The sequence below is a fragment of the Rhipicephalus sanguineus genome, chromosome 4 (assembly GCF_013339695.2).
Source record: "Rhipicephalus sanguineus isolate Rsan-2018 chromosome 4, BIME_Rsan_1.4, whole genome shotgun sequence".
In the NCBI taxonomy this organism is placed as follows: domain Eukaryota; kingdom Metazoa; phylum Arthropoda; class Arachnida; order Ixodida; family Ixodidae; genus Rhipicephalus; species Rhipicephalus sanguineus.
The window spans coordinates 80,934,498-80,957,176 of record NC_051179.1 but is presented as its reverse complement, the minus strand read 5'-3'; positions in this window follow the sequence as shown (position 1 = coordinate 80,957,176).

Sequence of the window (22,679 nt, the reverse complement as noted above, 5' to 3'; positions counted from 1 at the left end):
AGTAATGTGTCTCGCTGTATTTCTAGACGGTGTTTCTGTATTTCAGTTCTGTACAGAACTCTCCATACCACCACTAAATATATATATTTATATATATCATACCTTATATATATAAGGTACTTGACACACGACGTACGTTTTAGCATTAGCATAGTGCTAAAACGTACGTCGTGTGTCAAATGCCTTCCTACAGTATCAGGACCTTCGTGATCTTTCTGTAGCTCTTATATTTAAGGGTCATTCCATGCCAAGTGTCCCAGACGTGGCGCTCGCACATCGCAGCTTTTGCTGATAAAATTTGTGCCTTTTTCCTGTGCCACATGGAGTATTGTGGCAAAACATTCTTGCTCGAAAAAATTTTTGACGGTCCTGGCACCCCCTCGAATTTCGCTTCTATTTATTAAACTGTACCTAATAGAAAAATGTGTATAAAATCTACTTTTGTCTGTTGACCTTCTAAACTGCGCTTGTGCTATCGCAGAGGTTCTGTTTAGTTGTCCCATTCATTATTTCCGAATTTTTGTGTTTCACTACCAGCTACGTAGCTTCAAAAACTACAAAAATCTTCAAAGTTCGTGAATTTTTCTTGAGCTATCTGGAACTCACCCTAACCAATATTAATAATAGCCTGATTTCCAGGAAAGTGTATTTTAGTACAGAAATGTTAAGGGGTAAAATAGACTTCAGATCTTTCCGAAAAAGAATTGTGAAATTAGAGAAAATGTACGATTTGTTGCATGTTTGACCATATTTTTCATACTGATGCGGTCAAAGTAAAAATCCTCGTCATGCGGCGTTTGATAAAAGACTTTATCGTTAAGTAATGAAAAAGTCTTATCAAATTATTTTTTTCTTTTAAGGAAGAAAATAATTTTTGAATTTGGCCCTCCGAACGCGCAGTGCATTTCATTTTGTTGCCACTTCGCCGCAAAGCACGTGGTAGCCCTTGCAGCTGACACTCGTCACAGGCAACGGCCAGATGCGAGATGTATGTCAGTGGCTCGTGAGTGGTCGAAAGTCTTGTCACGTTGATGTCAGGGCGACGAGTAATGAATTCGCGTTACAATGTGAGCTTGCTTGGCGGGCCCAATGGGAAGTATGGACGCCCGAGAGCAGCCTATGGCGTCGTTGGCACATTGTGCTAGAGGCCGTCTGTACAACATGTATACCCTGAGAAAGAAGTGTGTACAGTGTGCATTATTTCTTTCAGTATGTGTATGCTAGTTGTGCAGACGTCCCTCTAGGACATTGTGCCAACGACTCCACATGCTGCTCTCGGGCGTCCATATTTCCCATTGGGCCCGCCTAGCAAATGCTCATTGTAACGCAAATTCATTACTCGTCGCCCTGACAGCGCGACAAGACTTTCGACCACTCACGAGCCGCTGACATACATCTCGCATCTGGCCGCTGCCTGTGACGAGTGTCAGCTGTAAGGGCGCCCACGTGCTTTGCGGCGAAGTGGCAGCAAAATGAAATGCACTGCGCGATCGGAGGGCCAAATTCAAAAATTATTTTCTTCCTTAAAACAAAAAAAATGATTTGATTAGACTTTCTTCGTTACTTAACGATGAAGTCTTCTATCAAACGCCACATGACGAGGATTTTTACTTTGACCGCATCAGTATGAAAAATACGGTCAAACATGTGACAAATCGTACATTTTCTCAAATATCACAATTTTTTCGGAAAGATTTGAAGTCTATTTTACCCCTAAACATTTCTGTACTAAAATACACTTTCCTGGAAATCAGGCTATGATTAATATTGGTTAGGGTGAGTTGCAAATAGCTCAACAAAAATTCACGAACATTGAAGATTTTTGTAGTTTTTGAAGCTACGTAGCTGGTAGTGAAACACAAAAAAAATCGGAAATAATGAATGGGACAACTAAACAGAACCTCTGTGATAGCGCAAGCGCGGTTTCGTAGCTCAACACACAAAAATAGATTTTATACACATTTTTCTATTAGGTACAGTTTAATAAATAGAAGCGAATTTCGAGGGGGTGCCATGATTGTCAAAATTTTTTTCGACCAAAAGTGTTTTGCCACAATACTCCATGTGGCACAGGAAAAAGGCACAAATTTTATCAGCAAAATCTGTGATGTGCGAGCGCCACGTCTGGGACACTTGGCATGGAATGACACACACACACGCGCACACACACACACACACACACACACACACACACACACACACACACACACACACACACACACACACACACACACACACACACACACATATATATATATATATATATATATATATATATATATATTGAGAGAGCGTAGGCATCGGCAAGTTGGTAATTCATGTTTGACTTTTTGAGCGCGCAAAAGAACAGGGACGAAAAACGACGCAGACACAGCGCTGACTTCCAACATATGCTTTATTTTCTACAGTGGTACATATATATATATAGACAACAAAAAGCAACGCACGCAGGCGCATTGTACAGGGAGGCTTCATGTAAAACCACAAATAAGTATGCATGATAAGCAATCAAACAACCTGATACCGGATTTTTTTCTTCTTTAAGAGATCAAGCGGTCATTCCTGACTACCACTATCGTCTAGTCACCCCGTGGGCCTTGCTTAGAAAGTCTAGTTCTTTTTGGATAGGTCAATTGAAGGTGCACTAATGCACATGTCTCCCAAACTTGCAATCTTCGCCGCTTCAATTATCTCACGTGTTGTTTGTGCCTGGCTCCTTCCTGTCGCAGTGCGCTGCGAATACATGGGATCGCACCCACACTTCCTGCAGTGGAAAGCCAAATGTCCCACACCTCCAGTTCGCACATTATTTGCGTGCTCACGCAGCCTGTCATTGGCACACCGTCCCGTCTGCCCTATGTACTTCTTGCCACAGGACAGCAGTAACTCATAAACGATGTTGTTCTCACATTTACCAAAGCTTTCTTTGTGCTTTTTTTGGCACCTGGGTTTTTCAGAACCACTGTAGGAGGCCTTGCACAGATTATAAAGCTTGTTTGGTGCTGAAAGGACGACTCTTACGTTGGCGTTGTTTCCTATCTTTTTCAGCCTATGTGAGACATCGTGAAGGTACGGTATGACGGCGCATTTCTGCTTGACAGGCTCCGTTTCTGGTGAAGCCTGCTCCTCACCCTCGAGAGCATGTTTGACAGTCTTGAGAAGACCCTCCGCCACAGATGTGACGACATACTGAGGAAACCCCGCCTTTTTCAGGCAGTCAGCTTGCGCCTGGAAACTACACGAACACTTGTGAGGACATGAGCGGCGAAGCGCATTCATTAGGGTTAATTTTGCAATACCCCTTTTAACTAGCTTGGAGTGGCCCGAAGAAAACGGCAGAAGCGGCTTATTGGCCCTAGGCTCGTACGACCAGCAGACCTGGTCTCGCTCAAAGAACATTCGTAAGTCAAGAAAACGCAAGGCGTTTTGCGGCATTTCATGCGTGACTGCGAGCGGTTGCAGGAAACGCGTGAACAGATCAAGTACGTTTGAAGAATCATTGCCAAATTCGCCTGGACTTGATTCTAGAAAGACAACGTAGTCGTCTACATATCTAAACACCTTCTTTACATTTGTGCCTGTTACTAAAAACTAGAAACAGAGCTAACAGGCACAAATGTAAAGAAGGTGTTTAGATATGTAGACGACTACGTTGTCTTTCTAGAATCAAGTCCAGGCGAATTTGGCAATGATTCTTGAAACGTACTTGATCTGTTCACGCGTTTCCTGCAACCGCTCGCAGTCACGCATGAAATGCCGCAAAACAACGCCTTGCGTTTTCTTGACTTACGAATGTTCTTTGAGCGAGACCAGGTCTGCTGGTCGTACGAGCCTAGGGCAAATAAGCCGCTTCTGCCGTTTTCTTCGGGCCACTCCAAGCTAGTTAAAAGGGGTATTGCAAAATTAACCCTAATGAATGCGCTTCGCCGCTCATGTCCTCACAAGTGTTCGTGTAGTTTCCAGGCGCAAGCTGACTGCCTTAAAAAGGCGGGATGTCCTCAGTATGTCGTCACATCTGTGGCGGAGGGTCTTCTCAAGACTGTCAAACATGCTCGCGAGGGTGAGGAGCAGGCTTCACCAGAAACGGAGCCTGTCAAGCAGAAATGCGCCGTCATACCGTACCTTCACGATGTCTCACATAGGCTGAAAAAGATAGGAAACAACGCCAACGTAAGAGTCGTCCTTTCAGCACCAAACAAGCTTTATATTCTGTGCAAGGCCTCCTACAGTGGTTCTGAAAAACCCAGGTGCCAAAAAAAGCACAAAGAAAGCTTTGTTAAATGTGAGAACAACATCGTTTATGAGTTACTGCTGTCCTGTGGCAAGAAATACATAGGGCAGACGGGACGGTGTGCCAATGACAGGCTGCGTGAGCACGCAAATAATGTGCGAACTGGAGGTGTGGGACATGTGGCTTTCCACTGCAGGAAGTGTGGGTGCGATCACATGTATTCGCAGTGCACTGCGACAGGAAGGAGCCAGGCACAAACAACACGCGAGATAATTGAAGCGGCGAAGATTGCAAGTTTGGGAGACATGTGCATTAGTGCACCTTCAATTGACCTATCCAAAAAGAACTAGACTTTCTAAGCAAGGCCCACAGGGTGACTAGACGATAGTGGTAGTCAGGAATGACCGCTTGATCTCTTAAAGAAGAAAAAAATCCGGTATCAGGTTGTTTGATTGCTTATCATGCATACTTATTTGTGGTTTTACATGAAGCCTTCCTGTACAATGCGCCTGCGTGCGTTGCTTTTTGTTGTCTATATATATATGTACCACTGTAGAAAATAAAGCATATGTTGGAAGTCAGCGCTGTGTCCGCGTCGTTTTTCGTCCCTGTTCTTTTGCGCGCTCAAACATGTCAAACACACACACAGATATATATATATATATATATATATATATATATATATATATATATATATATAATGCTTAACAATTGTGGTGACGTGGCGGCTAAGGACTACGCATTATTCGCTGGATGTTGTGCCTATAGTTTAGGTGCTTACTGATAAAACAGTAGGTTGTCATTACAATGTGAACATGTATGAAATGGCATGAAGTGTTTAAAACCGATTCAAAGAATAATTTTACGAATCGCAGAAATTTCAGTTTGTTTATAGGATGAAGGCATGCAGACGTGAAAGAGAAGACACAGACAAACCAAACGCTTGCGTTTGAGCTGTCCGCATCTCTTCTGTTTCCGTGTTGCATGGCTTACTTTCTTCTAGAATCAACATTTTTTGTTGTTTTACGCGAGCGGAAATTGTTCTGAGACTCATCTATATAAACTTCGAGTAGTATTTTATTTCCCCCAGAGGAATCGAATGCAGCACTGTAAAGTTGCTACAAAAATTGTTGCGGCTGTCATGCATCCACCACAGTGTTCCTGTTTGAGTAAACCCGGTGGAAGTGCCTTGTTGAGTAACAAGAGGTAGCGGCACCAACTTTCGTCGATTGTCAGATAAAAACCCTAATGGTGTTCGCTCTGATTTGAAGTTCTTTTGAAATTCTTGATCAATCTCTATAAAACTTGTTTAGTTTATGTGTATTTGTACGTTGATTTTGAAAATGCAAATATTTTTCTACTATTATATGTCGTGTTAAGTATATCAAACATTTCATGTGCCATGTTAGGCCTGCACGAGTTACAAAGTAAGCATATCACAATAGTATGAAATGGGAACTGTATGCAACATAACCAGAATGCATGTCCTAAACCCACTTAACAATAGTCATAGTATGCTGAACATTGACCAGTAAGTGCATGTCTAGCTGGTGATTCGCTCACGAGAGTTCAATATTACGTAACTTTTAACTCAAATGGGTTTAAAACGCGAGTTCGTATGTGGGCTAGTGGGTTCATGAACATTATGCCAGAACAGCGCAGTAAACTCCTTTGCCAGAACAGCGCAGTAAACTCCTTTAAAACTATTGCATACAGTTTTTATCCCCTAACTATAGCGATATGTCGATTTACTTTGTAACTCCAAGTTTGGAAAGGCTTGCTCATCAAGACACATGAAATTTTCATGTGTAAAAACTGCGTTTTCTTCCAGATAATTGCATATTTGAAATCGCCACATAAGTAAACCTAAACTCAGCAAGTTTCATCAATATCGACCAAGAAGAAAAATAAACGCATTATTTGTTGCAGAGTGTCTCATTGAGTACCACGAAGTGGTCACACTGACTCTTGCCAGGGGAGTCATGTACACCACTGTCCTTAAGGACAACGGAGTCAAAGGAACGCTCCAGTGGGGGTCAGCGTTACCATGGCAAAGGGGTCACTGACTACCTAGAGGTACTAGCGGGAAATAAAAGGTAGTCATGTAGACTCCTGCGTTGGGAGTAACGTAGACTCTCTGCTTGTGAAGAAGGGAGTCGTTGGTCTGAAGAACGAAGGGAGTCGTTTGACACCCCAAATTGTGAAGAAGGGAGTCGTTGGTCTGAAGAACGAAGGGAGTCGTTTGACACCCCAAAAGGTCATCATATGTGTAGCGAGGCGATTACCACCCAAAGGTAGTCAGTACAGACACCCTTTTTTTTAAGAGTGCAGGCTTGTGGCCCGCAAGAAAGTCAGCAGCGCTTTCGTGGCGCGTAACTCACAGGTGTTGCTTTGCCATGGGCCCAGAATATGTCGCAGTTCTAAACACGAGCCCCGTTGAATGTGCAAGGCCTTCAACGCTCAATGTTCAATGTCCCCGATGTCACCGCAAAAGTACAAAACGGGGAAGCGTATTGCCCAGTCTTGAATGACCAAGCCGGGGTGTATGCGGTGCCGGTTATGCGGTACAGCCGCGTCGCTTGTTCTTGAAAAAGCCTATGGATTACACATGCTCGAAAAATGATACATTTGTGGGTCAATATATTGCCACCACAATAAGCGTGCACCTTAGTACTGCACTTCAAGGACCCAACGCACAAGTATTGGTCTCCCTCAATTATTGGTTATTTTGTCGATTTATAAAGTGTCACGTGCAGGATGATCGTGTTAGAACAGCACGTACTCTTGACATTTCGTCGTGGCCATATCCTCAAAAAAGCAGCTGCAACTGGAAATATCAAGGTGAAAAAACATTTGCGAAACTTTAACTGGCATTGATGAAGTAACATTGCGCACGTACTCTCAAGCATTTTCAAGAAAAACATTAAGGCATAAATCCCGATGGTCACCGAAACGCTGTATTTGTCCTGTTCGCACGCGCACCACGCGTTTGTAAAAGGGCCACAGTCCGACATGAACTACTGTCAGTTTCTACTGTGAGCACCTGTCACTCGCTTCAATCATGGTAAGGAAATTGTCAACGCCAACATGTATAGAATTTAGATTGCTCGCGCAGTTGTACAGTTTACTTACCGTACTTGCCGCACCCCTTATATCTTGCGGCTCAAATTAATCGAACTAGAAATCTTGGCATTCTGAAACCTCGACGCGAACATCTATGCTCGCTTTGCTCACGCATGTCTGGGAGATACAACCTTGGCGCAAACGCACTTATTGATATATACTTCATATTGTAAGAATGGTTTTGGTATAAATATACGTTGTCTCTAAAAAGTTCCTACTCGAAACGTCTGTAAAAGAGAGGTAATGGCTAATGCATAAATGTATTTTACACACGTCATTGTAATTTTAGTGCCGAGTTTTCGTGCACGCGCTGGATAGAGTGCATTTTTTTCGGTATACGCCGGGTATTATGCGCCATTAAAAACGCGTTTGTTCCTAGTATGCTATGTGTAGCAGTGCATTTTTTAGCGGAATTTATAACGCATAAGTGCAATTATTTTGTCACAAAAGGCCTCTCATAGACCTAAAACACCCAGAATAAATTGTTCGGCAGTAATTTCCGTAATTTTCTGGGCAAATATTTTTGTGCATGGCAGGAGAGTATTACGTCAGGAGGTAATGAAATAAAAATAAATCCTAACAATAATCGCAGAATAGTCTCCCTGAAACTCCTGTGAACTTTCAGTATGTTATTCCGTACACAAAAACAGTGTGTACTAATGCTCCGCCACTTGCCTTCTGTGAGGCATTTTTCAGTGACACAAAAAAAAATCGTCGTCTTTATGTCCTCATCCTATGCTTTCAGATCCGTACCTGCTTTCTCCTGGCCCTGGCTACCTGTGCTTTTGGCGTCTACTCGGGTTATCCTTACGGTTAGCCTCTTACGGAGCATACAACGCCCCAGTTGGTTCCCTACTCTCATATGGCTATAGGCTTGCTCATGATGCGCCGCCCTACGGCTACGGACTGGGAAGCTATGATCTGAGCTATGGAACCGGTCTTGGTGGTCTTGATTATTCTACTGTTCTGCACTGCCCCGCCACGGTGGTCTAATGTGTTTCTTGTGAAAGTCGTTAAACTCTTCAGCTAATGTTCTTCTTTTGTTGTTTTATGCAGAAGCTACAAACGAAGAGAAGTCACCAGAAATTACAACAACAAATGATCAATAAGCTGCAATAAAGTAGTAAACTGTTTCATTGCTCTTTCTTCTGTGCAAACGTTGCTATAATCAATATCAGGAAGGGATACCAAAGGCACGTCAATATTCTACACCATCGTCTTAAGGCGTAGTGACACCAAATTCCGTAGATGAGTTTACCCTGCCATATAAATCACCTGTATACAGAGACGGCTCTGAGCACGTGTTAAGCTCAGCAAGTGCTCATAAAATATTTGATTTTGACAGTGAAGTCGTTTTGTTATACTGCGCACCCACTAACATCGACGCTATCGCGACGTCAAGCTACTGTGTCAATTCTGGTGACTTTACGCAACGGTTTGCTTAGTTGTCATGACGTCAGGTACCAAAATATTCAAAATGGCCGCTTTTGCGTCACCAACAGAGCCATGGAACAGAGCGGCCGTGAAAACGCCACTATATCATTCGCGAGCACGTGACAAAAAGCTGACACCATGCTGTGACGTCAGGGTACTGTGGGAACCAAACTAGCTGTTAGAAACATACAAGTACATTTTTGGGCTCTTTAGTGCTTGACCTTTCGTTTGACGCAAAGAAAGAACAACTGAAAATTTTCCTGTCAGTACCCATTTGAGAGTCTCAGGGCCGCCGTTGCAAAATGTTCAACTTTCGTGGGGACCTGTCCACTTCGTGGCACTCTGATCAATTTCGTCGCTGTATAGGATATATAGCCCTGAGTCGGTTTCAGTAACTAGAAGTTTTTGCCAGCTAATATTTTTTTTTTTGACTGCTTGCCAGTCATTTATGGCGGGATGCGCGGCCGCCACCGAGAGATGGTGTGAAGTGTATCTGCCCGTAAGCCTCGTCAAGAAAACCGCAAGTTTAATTTCTTCTCCACTCTATTTCTCCATTGACTTTGAACAACATATTCCTCTTTGAACCCTTTCGTTCGCATATATCGCAGCACATATCGAGATTAATCAGATGCAGTAGTACACAACCTAGAGCAATAATACACTATGATTGAAATCTTTAGGTTTTGTCGTTGTGTGGCTAGTATTATGTCGAGGTCATTTATATTGTTGTGTACTTACTGGCATCATTTCCTAAACGCAGGCAGGACCGATACTCTATATATAGTAGCCCTTAATTTACTCTTGATAAGTATCCTAAACTGATTAGGATGTCGCAGTATTAAAGTCCTTCAAATATCGAAGCCTGCGTCACGCTTTAGATGTACAGTCTTCTTTCTTTCTTTCGCCGTTCATGCTAAAGCAAACTCCAGTCAAGCTCAAGTTATTAATGCGTTGGAACGACTTTTACTTTTTATATTCCTTCGCCGACCCTTCTACTTATCACAGAAAATGTACATAATATTGTACGAAGCTCCAAAGATAACTCATAATGGCAGTTCCTATATTGGCGTGGATCAATGTTGGCGGTAGGGCTATAGGTGGGCAATTGGATTAATGGCTGTGAAACTGCGATCGCTTAATTCTACTATGCCTTCCCCGAAGTGCCTCTTCAGACGCTTTGGCCTGCTACCTCCTGCGTTGAATACAACCGTTTCTCGACTGCCGCTAATGCGCCTAGCGAAACATTGCAATGAGAGTAATGCTGCGGGCATCGCCAGACTTTTTTTCGTTTTTCTCATCGAATAGAGTTTCCAGATTTTGTTAAAAAGAGTATCACGTAGCGAAATTATACAAACGCACAACAAGGTTCTTCTTCCAGGCGTCACAAGAATCGCACCAGAATTGCTCGGTTGGTGAATGCCTGCACTAGTGCGTCTGAGGCCAAATATTTTATGCAATCGCTCGTTATTACAAAACACGAGTTTTAAAAGTATGGTCGGTCTTAAACCGTAAATTTTAATCGGCTTCAAGAATCTTTACAGGGGGCTGTTTATTACCGTGTACGATTATTTATCGGCAGGTTTCATTTTCGTTTAAATATACGAAGCCACATAAAATCAATTATAATAGCTATTCCCGACGTACTTCCTAAGGAATCAATGAATATACGGCTGTTAGCGCCGTTTCGCAGTAACCAGGATGCAGAATGGCTGTAAATCTCTCGCTTGACAGTGAAATATCGCCGCTAAAATTGAGCATTTCAAGGAAGCTCCATACTTACAACTTTGGAGAGTGAGAGGCCGGAGGAGGCTGATGAAAGGGGGGAAATGCTGATATAAATGAACGAAAGGCAGGTAGGTTAACTAAAATTGAAGCATATGGTCTACTACACCACACAATGGAACACGTGAAAGGGAATAAAGATGGAAAGATGGGCTGAGAGCAGCAGCAGGCGGGCGCGAAATGAATAATAACACAAAATGTGAGCAATTGAAGCTATATAGTTTGTTTAATGGCCCACTACCCCGTAAAAATCAATGAAGCATTGACGGACTTCCTGTGAGACGGCAGTTCGGGCCGGCATTGTAAGATTGCCTCTTCCGACAGGGCCATATTGCCAAAGCGGGCGCACAATAACGCTAGCGACATTTTGTGCGCGTCGTAGCGAGGACAGCGGCAAAGAACATGTTCGGTGACGGCAGTTCGGGTCGGCATTGTAAGGCTGTCTGTTCCGACAGGGTCATATTGCCAAAGCGGGCCGACAATAGAACTAGCGACATTTTGCGCGCGTTGTAGTGAAGGCAGCGGAAAAGATTATGTTCGGTGATTTCATCACTGCCGCAGGGGTTAAAGCTTTATAATTTGATTAGACTTATGAGGACGCCTGTCTAAGATCCCAGTATCGGCCCGCAGGGCTATCTACCGTTTTTTTTTTCTTTTTTACAGCTGAGCTGTTTAAGCTTTGATTAAATCCGGTGGCGTTTTCTAAAGCTCGGGCGGTTTTGCGCCACAGGAATTAGGGAAGCCCCACTGCCACGGCAGAGAACAGATCTAAGGATCTCTTCTCTGCCATGACACGACTGAAAACAAAATGAACGCGTGCAGCGAGTAAAAACTGTCCGAATGAGCTTTTTCGCTATGCTTTGACGCTGTATAGCAGATTGTGGCTGCCACTATAGGAATGGTGTAGCTTTCCTTCGTTAAACGGTAAATATTAAGCAAAGTCAACTTAGTTTCAATGTTCGGCGAGTAAACATACCAATCGCTTTCTACAAGAGCATATACTCGTTCTCTTCGGAAGCAATCGCTGTAAAGCATCACATCGTGTCTTACATCGTTCAAGGTTCTCTCACCTTGCATCGCACTATTCAAATGAGCGCAGGACGTGACCTGTGTTCAAGGAGCGCGTTGTCAAGCGAAGAGCCAGGTAGACATAAAATACACTATTTAATAGCGCGAATCCCTATCAAGGTGTTCTCTGTGAAAGCAAAGGTGTGCGCACTGAGAATGGAGCAATTTAAATGAATTTCAAACAACCAGGGAAGCATACCAAGCTGCTCACGGAAATATGAAAACTTATCAGACTAAACTCACTTTTACTAAAAACACTGATTCTCAAGTGCTTGCAAAAATAACAATCCTAAGATCTCCGATACAAAGCGTCATAAACTCATCTTTATTTTGTGGTACCTCCGTTTAATTTCGGACAGTGCTACTCTACGATTGAGCGCTTGAGGTGACGCACTTTCTGCTAGTAGTAAGAACAATAATCGGTTACCTATTGAGTGGGACGTAGTCGACTCTATTATAAGAGCTTGAAGCTGTTGAGAGGTCATTATGAACGACCTATATGAAATTACAATGGCAATTCCTAAGAAACACCCTGCGAATGCTGTCCACTGATTATGGTAGCCTTGTTCAGTTTGCTATCGCAAGCATAATTTAATAATAATAATAATATCTGGGGTTTTACGTCCCAAAATCATAATTTAAGTTTAAAATTTCACGCTACTTTAAGAAATTATTACGGCAAATTACTAAATATTAATAACATCTTCAAACTGAATGTTTTTGGCTCTAAGAATTCCTAAAAATTGCAGAATTAGCTATACCCTTATGAGCAACAAAGCTTCTTACGTTGGTTCTAATAATTCTGGGAGCCACCATATGGAAACACAATTTGTTAGGCAGGTTTCATGAGCATAAATAAGAGCAACGACAAGCTAGGCGACATTTCTATATAGGTGGACCTGTCTTTCAAGCGAGACTCTTCATCCTTGGCGTGGTAATATCACAGGGGTCTGGTCGGTGACGTCACGCCGCGTGGTGTCGCTGTCAGTAATTGCCATCCGGGTACTTGACGTCAGCGACTAAATTCCTTTAAAACTAACACGCCAAGGATTACCAGGTGCCTCTAACATAGATAGGTCCTGCCATCGGAACGTCGGCCAGCCTCTCTGAGGCCCATTATTCCTTGTATACCTCTACAGCCGATTGCTTCTTCAAGTGTTAAGTTTATTCAATCGTCCCAGAAACATGGCCCATTTGGGTTACTTGCCGCGCCTAGTGGGAAAGTTCCATCACGAATTTTTCCGCCGTATGGTAAACTACGAGGAGTTGTCACGCGCAGCATAGCTACCGGCACTGCAACTGCGTACAGGATACCAAAGGCCGTATCGCGCGTGACCCGTCTTCGCTGTCTGCTGCGTGCCGCCACGCGCTGCGGAATTTACCCGATGGACGCTATGGATAAGAAATAGCGATCAAGGCCCCGCGTGAAAGTTACACGTTAGACTAGAGCAGTGGATTGAGGCAGTAGGGCGTCGGAAAAAGATTCAAGACCAGCCCAAATAAAGTATATACTCTGATGACGTAGTCAACGTTCCTTAGTTTTAAAAAATTCTATTCTGTGAATGTACGACAAGCTTAACGTCACATACCGTCATGCGAAATTACCAGAGAACCCAGGTCACTAGTGGGCAGGGGACAATGGGCCTTGCGAGTAAAGTGCGACTAAAGTGCACGTAAAGTGGTCTTTTTTAAGTTCATTGAAAGGAAGAAGTGAAGATTTATCGTATATAAAGATTGCTTTTGAGACTGCGAGCATGCAACTCATGCCATTGACGACAGTAATATTCCCAGAAAATATCCTGAAAACGTAAATAATATTTTTTTTAGATCTCACTCAAGGCCGTCAGATCTACGAAGGCTGCTAATACCTCAGCCCGCAATAGAGCAGCTGTAGTGTTTCAGCATGTTAGCTCGCGTTACCCGGTCGTTCTAACAAACACTATCTCAACCAATGCAAAAAAATCTCCCTTTAGTTTTGGTACCTCAAGATTGAACAGCCAGACCGTCATTTATTGTTTAAGAGACATTTCACCTTGTGCGTTTAAGCAACGTTATCATTAAGCGTTCAGCACGCTTCTTAATAAATGTTGTAGCTTGTTCGTACCTCTAGAACGCTGCCAATCTCTTGATCTAGCTCCTCACTTTTATCAACATTTTCTTCGTTCCGGCTGTGAAGTTCCGCGAGCGCAGAGTTTTTCTTTTTGTCCCATCAATTATGCGTCAGCTTACCGAACCATTCAATTATTTTAAAAATAACAACGCACTGAAATGACCCTGCTCCAGCTCACACTAATTGCGAAATCATTTCTGTTACACCTGCATGTATTTACGAAACCAAAAGGGCATTTACTTAGCGGGCGCTTCCAGATTCTGCATGGTTTCAGAATTTTCTCCCAGATAGTGTCGTCTAATATATTCTAATATGTTCACTTGTCAATGAACCGCCATTATACATTGCTTCATTGATACAACGGGATCTTTACAACACGAAATGATAAGAAATTCACTGTATATCGCTTACTAATTTGTACTTCATAATCATACTATTTTTATTACACTACAGTGTTCTTTCATTAGGTAGTGAGCTCGATAGAAGGTATTTATCGAGATTAACATGACCAATATCTTTCGGCGCGTATTATTTGTCAGATTTATATTGTGTGTTTCTTGCTTTCTTTTGAGGTATTGAAACGTTTACGTATGTGCCAACGGCTAAATAATGCGCCTTTACTCATTGAGTGCCCTGACGCTTGTAAGAGGTATTTTAAGGAAATAAATGCTACCTTTCACCTGCACAAACTGTCAATCATCAATCCGCTTATTGTTCTTCCAAATTTCAAGCAGCATATCTTGAAGATTAGGGGCTGAATATTAAGGTAACTCGCTTTTTATGTCGAGAAAAACGTGGCAACGCACGATACACATTAAGATAGTCTTGTCACTACTTTCTTTAGACTTTGGCGTCAAATCACTTGTATAATAATAATATCTGACATTTAACGTCATAAAACCACGATATGATTCTGAGGGACGCCGTAGTGGAGGGCTCCGGAAATTTCGACCACCTAGAGTAATTTAGCGTGCACGTAAATCTAAGTACACGGGCCTCAAGCGTTTTCGCCTCCATTGAAAATACGGCCGCCGCGGCTGGGATTTGATCCCGCGACCTTTCAGTCGGGTCACTAGTCGGGCGCCATAACCACTAGACCACCGTGGCGGAGTAAAATCGCCTGAATGTACACGAAGAAGCCATACAGGGAATATATATACTACGATGCAACATAGCAGAGCATTCAGCATTGAATAAGCACTGCACAGTTCAAATTTACCCTGCATTCGCGGGACACATAAATTATTTTGTTGTATTCTCACCTGTAATCACAAAGTGAGAAAACGAATTCAGCGTCGCCAGCTATCGGAAACACTGGGAACTCATTTCGCGATTACCTATTTGTACGCCAGGCACGTAATGGAGGTGTACGTGCAGTGTTTGCTGCTTCGCTTCTCAAGATATAGATGGCAGCACGCGGTCGTTATTTCTTCCTCGGATTGAGCCCCGCATTCGCTTAGGGCAATCTTTTGAACTCTGCACACAACTAGCTCAGATTTTTATGATATGAATTAACTTATTCTACCGAAATATAAGGCAGACATAGGACAAGAAACGGTGACAGGTAGTTCCTAATACGCTGATGCCAGCTCCTCTTTTTTTGTTTTTTGACGAACGAGAGGCGTTACCGACGTACTTACAAACATTCCTCAACCGATTTCTGTGCTTAAAGAGTCCATGGGAGAGTACATAATGAGCCGCATTAGAACATGCAAGGAACAACAACACGAAATGTATGTAATTTAGCGGCAAACCCAACACAACGAACAGAAACAGTGAGAGAATGTTCAGCGATGTTACTAAAAGATGCGTAACGCAACAGTAAAAAAAAAACTCTGAATACTTTTCTGATTTAAAGTGTCGCGCAAACACGAAGAATTCTCTCTCAATAAGCCTAAAACAAGAACCTATGTGTCGGTCATTAGGGCTCCTCTACACACTTGAGTATACCAACCGATTCGTACGCAGTTATGGTGGGAAAGTGACAAGGCTGGTACCCTCGAAAATGTAACAGTTCTTTCCCACAAGGTAAGTATACCGTTTGCGATTTCCCGATATCATTCCTAACTTTACCACTTGCCAGCTGCTTCCTCAGACCCACTGCCTGGTAACGCTTTGGTCAAATGTACAAAGCGAATTATTTTGGGCAGCGTTGAAAAGCAGCAAAATTTCACCAGTGTTGCTGAGCAAGATTTTTAAATACAATAATAGGTCTTTCGAAAATTGAGAAGTGAGGTGTTGAAAATACGCTTTAGGGCACGGGGAGAAAGTTCAGGGAAAGTTGTGCCTTGTTCCTTCATTCTACTTTCTACAAATCCGACCAATATTGGCAGCTAAACAGTGAACGTTTCAACTCTTCTAATCGATCGATCCACTGTGATCGCCACCTTGCCAAGGCACTCGTTATGGGATTGTTGGGTATAGAAATTATATGTATGCTCTTCACGTGGGCATTTTGACTGAGCAAAAGAAACAAATGACAAGCACAGCAGCAAGGCTACTAAAGTCCTTGGACACCTACTGCTTTTATGTGGGGCTTACTCACCATTTGTCTATTTCTAGACGTAAACGTACGTGTGTTGTATAACGTGTGTTCTCGCGAGTTGGTAGTGGCCTTGACAATCAGAGGATTAAGGGGACTTACTACCAGCTCCCAGACCGATTGTCATCTTGAACACCGCAAGCTTAAATATCAATGAAGAGAGTAAAATAAAAAAAAAACTGCCTTATGAGGCACTAAGGAGCAATATTGATTATTTTATTCTGCGTTGGCATGGTGTAATGATATGGTGGTACAGGGAACGAAAATTTCGCACACGACAGTTGATTTGACAACAGAAATTGGAAGAATTACAGCAAGCTAACTAACACTAATGTATTCTGGAGGTAAAAACGCGAACGGTCACTCTGACTTCAAATATTATCAACAAATTTCCGTTCGCAATATGCCTTTGGGCAAGCGCGCACTGATTAATCCCTGACCTTTCGTATTATTCTTGTTATAAACAAAATGCGCATCCATTGAGAACTACTGTGTATTTGAAAAGTAGTTAACACGCGTTCGACGAATGGCGCCGTTTCAACAATTTTGCTTTAGGTAGTTTCCGTGGGTCAGGCAAAAGGGCGACGACACTCAATATATCAGTTAAAGTTGAACACAAAGCCGCACGGCTGATAAAATGCCGCTTTAGGAGCTTGCTTTTTCTGCACAGAAAAATGGAATGTTAAACACGCTTTTTCAGGAACTGTAGCCTTCATCACTCAAAGTTTTATTTGAAACCTTTATCTGCCCCTCGTGGTAAGTCAGTAATAAAGCATTTTGCGTGCACTAGCAAACCTTTGCCATTTTCCATGTGATCACGTGCGTGTAAGTATGGAACTCCATAGGTGTGCACACAAGGGGACAGGGTGGAAGAGGAGGGCAGGCATTCGATACAGTAAGCAGTCAGGACTGGCGATGATCTCCTACACCATAAGCGGTTCCCCTCTCTCGGCACTATCATACTCACAAATGTCTCATATGTCAGATGGGCTTTTATTTGTTTGAACGACTTGCGATATAAGAATCGACAGCGGACTATTTAGTGTTGCCGGTTTGGGTTTTACCCCTGTTGTTGCACCCTGCACAAAAGTGCTTGCTCATTCCGATCAGAACAATGAAACAGGCACGTTCGATAACAACACTGCACAGATAGTGTTTCCGAATGCATTAAGACATAGCGAGTGACGAAAGGTGCTTAGGTGCCCGGTTGACTCGACTGGCAACTACGCTGCTCCATGAAGCGGTTGCGATCCTACGTCTTTGTGAAAAATCTTTTGAGAAAGGAGCACTTTGTGCAGCGAAATGAAGCACATGAGTGTAACGCTGTATGTAAAAATGGTGTCTTCGATTGTGCGCGGTTTCAATTTTCGGGCGCCACTGTTGGGGACTAATAATGTAAAGCACGGGCTAGCAAACTTGAGCCTACAGGTGAAAGACGTTGCATATGGTTCAATGTATGAGAGCCGCAGAAGTGTAGAAAAAAACGGAAACGTGCACGTAAAGCTCTGATTTCATTCCCTGCCAAAACTTGGCGTTGCCTGCAGCTCATCGTGGGAACATCTACTTACTTAACGAAGCCTCGCAGATGATGCACACATGCTGTGGGAAAAAGGGCTCATATCAACAACGTCAAAGTGTACGAGGAGCAGTTCACGGAATATTGTGGTGAGATTAACGCCCACCAAGGGCACTCACTGACCTTGCGTGTAGTTGAGTTGTATAATGTGACGACGTGTATGCAAAAGCGGACTGCACGTTTGCATGTGTTGGCTCTTCTTTTGGTCCCTTTGTATTCTACTTTAGAAGTCCTCCTCTCCATCAACGAAGCCGCGCCCTGGTGCTTTATTTCTATATAAGCAGAGACGCGCTCAGGACTGAAAAAGACATTCGCAGGAGCAACTTCCATCATGGTGAGTCACCACTTTGTAACAAAGCAATCTCCCTTGTAGTTTTTAGGAGCATCGTTTCAGGCCGGCGATTTTACTTAGTCTTTCCTGAGTGTATTTGATAGGATCGCAGGTAGCAAAGAGAATGTTTTCTTCTCTGAAATCTTTTATTGCAGTTGAAGTTTTGACTCGTACATCAAAATAATCACAAGTAGCACGTTCTAATGGGACTGAGTACGTTAAAACGCATACGAAAACGCTGCTTTTGAGCGGTCAAAATTGTGAACACCCTTGTTCAACTGCCTCTTTAGCTGCATAAAAAAAAAACAAAGCTTCCCTCCATCGACAACCCGTGCTCAGAAATTTTCCATCACTTCAAGCTTCCATCGTGCCTTGAACTTCTGCCTTATTTGAATTTCCTCAAATTAGATTTTTTTAATCCACCCAATTATGAGCGCGCTGTTGACCTGAACAACACTGGCGAAAGCATCTCACCTTCCCTAACGATATGCCCAAAATGTGCACTGATGCAAGTTTTCTCGAATAAAGTATGATGTCGTAAGATATCGTTATGTATGGGATCTGCTTATTCCCAGGACGAATGAAGCAGCGAAAAGTGGAGGTCGCCGACAGTCAGGCATAACCTAGTTCACACGCATTCAAATCCTCACTCTCCTCAACATCTCCGCCACGAAACCTAAATCTATTTCGTTTGCGTAAGCCTTGAATTTCCTCTCTATGCTGCAAAAGGAACAGGTAGAGTGAGCTGAAGCAGAACTGAAATTGTAACCGGGGTGAAAAGTGACTGGGCAGAGCAGGTTGACCTGCTTGGCCTGTGTCTTTTCTGGGGGCAAGGGCGAAGTTGCCGGACGATACAATGCAACAACCTGTGACTATGTCACATGACTCACTCCAGTTGCGAATAATATACCGTTGTATCTATCGGTTCATGCTAATACCACTGTTATGCCTGTACTTGTATATTGCGCAGATTCGTGCTTGCATTATCCTCGCCCTGGCCAGCTGCGCCATCGCGGGCTACATTGGCTATCCAGCTGCGTACACTTACGCCGCCCCGGCAATCACCACGTATCAAGTGCCTGTAGGAGCCGTTTCCACAGTCTATCCTGCGCCTACCATAGCCACTGTAGCTGACGTCCCAGTTTTCGGGTTTGGCAACAGTTTCCCTGCATACGGCTATGGATTTGACTCCTACGGCCTTGGCTTGGATGGACATAGTGGTCTAGGCTACGCTGCGCTACTCAAGAAGTGTAAGTGCTGTATCACGGCAGTTTGTTTATATATCACTGTTACAAAAACCAAATGTTGGTGTAATTGTTGACTGCTTTGACTTGATGCTCCAAAAGTATTGCGACCACTGAACTAATCATTGATACGATCTTTGACTTTTTTTTCTGTTTTGCAGGACCTTGACGTCTGCGCCACGTTCAGCACAAGAAACGTGAATAAATTTCTGATGAAAATCAAATACCATTTGTTGTTCGAATATTTGCAGAAACTGTAACAAGTGCGGTTTTGAGTCATCGTAATGTTCATGTGAAAGCATTAATCTTTCAATAGTAGGTGACATAAACATCTCAGAATATATAGAAAGCCTTCAACCGGGCAGAAGATTTACGCCAAGAAAAAGTGAAGGTAGCAATCAGTGAATGAACTATCTGAACGTTTATTTTTGCGTTAATGGTGTTGATGAAAAGATATCAGCCGTCACAGTTACCTCTTTGTAAATGTCGTTCATTCGAGCTCATTTTTAGGGTAGCAGAAAAATTATTAAATTTTTGTTAGACACCTCGTCTTTACCCTTCCTTAATATATGTATATTCGGTTATATATTCATTCTCAAAGCGAGATGTGGTCACCAGATCGCGGGGCTTGTTATGAGAAAAGGCTAAATTCAGATAGGAGGCCAATACTTCCACCACAAAAAAAGAGAATTGAGCAACAGAAACACAGGCACAGTCAATGTAATGTTCTTAGAGGCCACACTGAGGGATCGAATCAAGTGTTTATTTATTTTTTTTTTGCCAAACTTGGACGCGCGCAGCGCACAGATTTTCTAGACGCTAATGAATCTCAACGTAAGAGCTGCGATGTCACATTTGCCTTTTCTAGAGGTGCAAATTCATAATGTATTCTCATAAATTCGCGATCAAAACTATTTCGTTTTTCTTGCTTTGGCCATCTGGGCTTTAAGGTTTTCCCTTTTTTTTTCACGCAGCTACATTCTCTACGACTTCACCTCAATTTCCCATTCGTAGGTACAATATTTTACACGAGCACCTAGTGTATGAAATAAGGCACGACTACCTGCCCTGAGGAAGGACACGATATTATACTTCAGTGGTTGCCGAGCTATTGTGTAATTGTTGGCAAAGGCGCCTCACACGAAGCTGCACGGTCGGCTGATGAACAAGACCTGTGGATGGCCATACCCCTCTCGAAAACGGACGCTGCGCGGCAGCCACATTACCCTTTTACAATGGAATACAAAGAGCTTCTTCAACTTGCGCTTGTATTCTATTGACCCTCATTTGCGAGTTCGCTTGCGGTCCGCGGTCTCGGAACGCGATGCCACTTTGCTGTGTCGCATGTGGTTGGGTGCGGCCTTTACGAATGCATATTCTTATCTCATTGGAATGGTCAACAGTGCGGCATGTAACTTATGCGGCGGCGAGGAGACGATTGAGCACAATCTACGCCACTGCCCACCCTACCAGACCCAACGACGTGTTCTTGGAGCCAAATTCCATCGTCTTGATGCAAGAACACTATCAGGAAAGAAAATCCTGGGATATTCTTCTACGGTTTCCTGTATGCACAGTGCCACGAAAGGCCTATTGTGCTAACTGAAGATGAGCGGAGTTCACGAGTGTCTGTGAACTACCAGCGCGACTTCGTGTTGTGTGCGTTCACACTAACTTTTCATTTCTTCGTTTTATTACTGTTGTTCTTTCTTCTCTATCTTATCTGTTATTCCTCCTTTTCCCAACCCCACGTGTAGGGTAGCGAACCGAGCAAAAAGCTTGGTCACCCTCACCGCCTTTCCTCCTCGTTTCTCTCTCTCTCTTCACCCCATGCCGTGGTCTATTATTGCAAGAATTCATAGCTGCCATATCAAATTTTCTAACCAAGGTAACATGGTTTACACGCAAATTTAGCAGAATAGTTAGCAGTAGAGGCACTGTAACTGGAGCAAGCTTCTTGAATTTTTTAGTTTTCATTAAAATTGATATTGATGGGTGGCATTATCCCGTCAAGTGCTTCTGTTGTCGTACTAACAGTTATTTGCCGGCCACTTAGCTCAACAGAATGCGGAACTTTGATATTCTCATCCTCACGCAAGGTCGTGTGGTGTTCTAACGTTGCTTTATTCTCGGTGTCTTCAATAAGGCACTCACGAAAACTCTAGACCTTCTTTGAAAAATTTTCTTTTTTATCGGTTTATTGCGTTGGCCTCGGTGCCATCCCTCCTCTTTTTTTATTTATCTTTCTTTCTGTCTATATATCTCCTAATGGATTTCTGGACCACTCGTACCCGGTTTCAAATTAAATTTGATGTTGATTATGTGTTCTATCTGTATAGTGGACCTTCCTTTCCAAAGAGTGCTAGAAAAATTGCGCAAATCCTGCGTGCATAAAATTATGCCTTGTGCGGTTCATACTACTATAGACGTCCGTTGGCTCCGTTCTAGGGGCCGTATCACGAGACGTTTAATTTCGGCGACAGTACCGTTATTGTGTGACGCATAATCTCTTTTGTGCAATGATTTAAGCGAGCACTTGTCCGCCGTTGCTCGGCCAGCCAATGAGCGCGCACTGCATGCCACATCTCCGATAGTGATCGTCTCAGAATACGGCCCCAGTGTAGAGGAGACGGCGCCAGAGTTACAGTTTTCGGTTATGTTGCTGAATAAGTGAAGGACGTTTAGGGACATTGCTTATAAGGAAAACTCAGGAAAGGATGGAAGCTTGAAGAGAGGGGAAACTGGAACATGGGGTGTCGCTAGTGCAGCGATTCGACAAGTGGTCTTGCTATCTTCAAGGCAACAACTTCCTACCTTAGCGCGTGTATGTGTAGAGGCGTGCCTTGCACTTTATGCCCTTCTTTTAAACTGCACTCTACAACAACCAATAAGTTTCCAGGCACTCCTGTAAAACGTTCAAAACTAAATTGTCGAGTGATGCACCGGAATTCAACGCGAGCCTACCATGATGCCCTAAGATGGCAAGATGAAAAAATAAGGTCCTTCTCTATATTTCTGCAATACCGGCTAATTCATTTGGCCCATCGCCGAGCGAACAAGCAAGCTCTCAATTTAATCATGGAGTCCTGCTTTCTTTTTTCGTTCAGCCTGTCTGCTAGATAAACAATTATCCCGCGTAACTCATGACTATTCCTTCCGCCAATTTTTCTTTTCTCTCATTGTGGCTAACTTCTTGAGTTTCTGCACACAAAGGAGTGCTGAAACGAACATGGAACGC